Below are 1,179 nucleotides of genomic sequence, written 5' to 3' on the forward strand. Positions count from 1 at the left end.
GTATAAAACCGATTTTCTTGCATATACACATTTAGATATCCATATCAAGTTGCTTCAACTTAATAAATTCACATCTTCTTCATCTTCTTTTTAATTGGCGTAGTCACCGCTTACGCGATTATAGCCGAGTTAACAACAGCGCGCCAGTCGTTTCTCCTTTTCGCTACGTGGCGCCAATTGGATATTCCAAGCGTAGCCACGTCCTTCTCCACTTGGTCCTTCCAACGGAGTGGAGGTCTTCCTCTTCCTCTGCTTCCCCCGGCGGGTACTGCGTCGAATACTTTCTGAGCTGGAGTGTTTTCATCCATCCGGACAACATGACCCAGCCAGCGTAGCCGCTGTCTTTTAATTCGCTGAACTATGTCGATGTCGTCGTATATCTCGTACAGCTCATCGTTCCATCGAATGCGATATTCGCCTTGGCCAATGCGCAAAGGACCATAAATCTTTCGCAGAATTTTTCTCTCGAAAACTCGTAACGTCGACTCATCGGTTGTTGTTATCTCCCAAGCTTCTGCACCATACAGCAGGATGGGAATTATGAGCGACTTATAGAGTTTAGCTTTTGTTCGTCGAGAGAGGGCTTTACTTTTCAATTGCCTACTCAGTCCGAAGTAGCACCTGTTGGCAAGATCCTTTCCGATCCTGACGGAGCTTTTGGTGTTACTCAACGTCAGTTTACACAGCCGTATTAGTTTTGCGAGGATACCAAATTCAGACATCGCGGCATAAAGGCAGCTCCTTTTCGTGCTGTCGAAAGCAGCTTTGAGATCGACGAAGAGGTGGTGTGTGTCGATTTTTTTTTCACGGGTCTTTTCAAAGATTTGGCGCATGATGAATATCTGGTCGGTTGTTGATTTTCCAGGTCTGAAGCCACACTGATAAGGTCCAATCAGTTTGTTGACGGTGGGCTTAACCTTTCGCACAATTCGCTCGATAGAACCTTATATGCGATGTTGAGGAGGCTAATCTCACGGTAGTTGGCGCAGATTGTGAGGTCTCCTCTTTTATGGATTGGGCATAGCACACTTAAATTCCAATCGTTGGGCATGCTTTCGTCCGACCATATTTTACAAAGAAGCTGATGCATGCTCCTTATCAGTTCTTCGCCGCCGTGTTTGAATAGCTCGGCCGCCAATCCGTCGGCCCCTGCCGCCTTGTTGTTCTTCGGGCGGGCAA

Source organism: Bactrocera tryoni, unplaced genomic scaffold (genome assembly GCF_016617805.1).
Source record: "Bactrocera tryoni isolate S06 unplaced genomic scaffold, CSIRO_BtryS06_freeze2 scaffold_298, whole genome shotgun sequence".
In the NCBI taxonomy this organism is placed as follows: Eukaryota; Metazoa; Arthropoda; class Insecta; order Diptera; family Tephritidae; genus Bactrocera; species Bactrocera tryoni.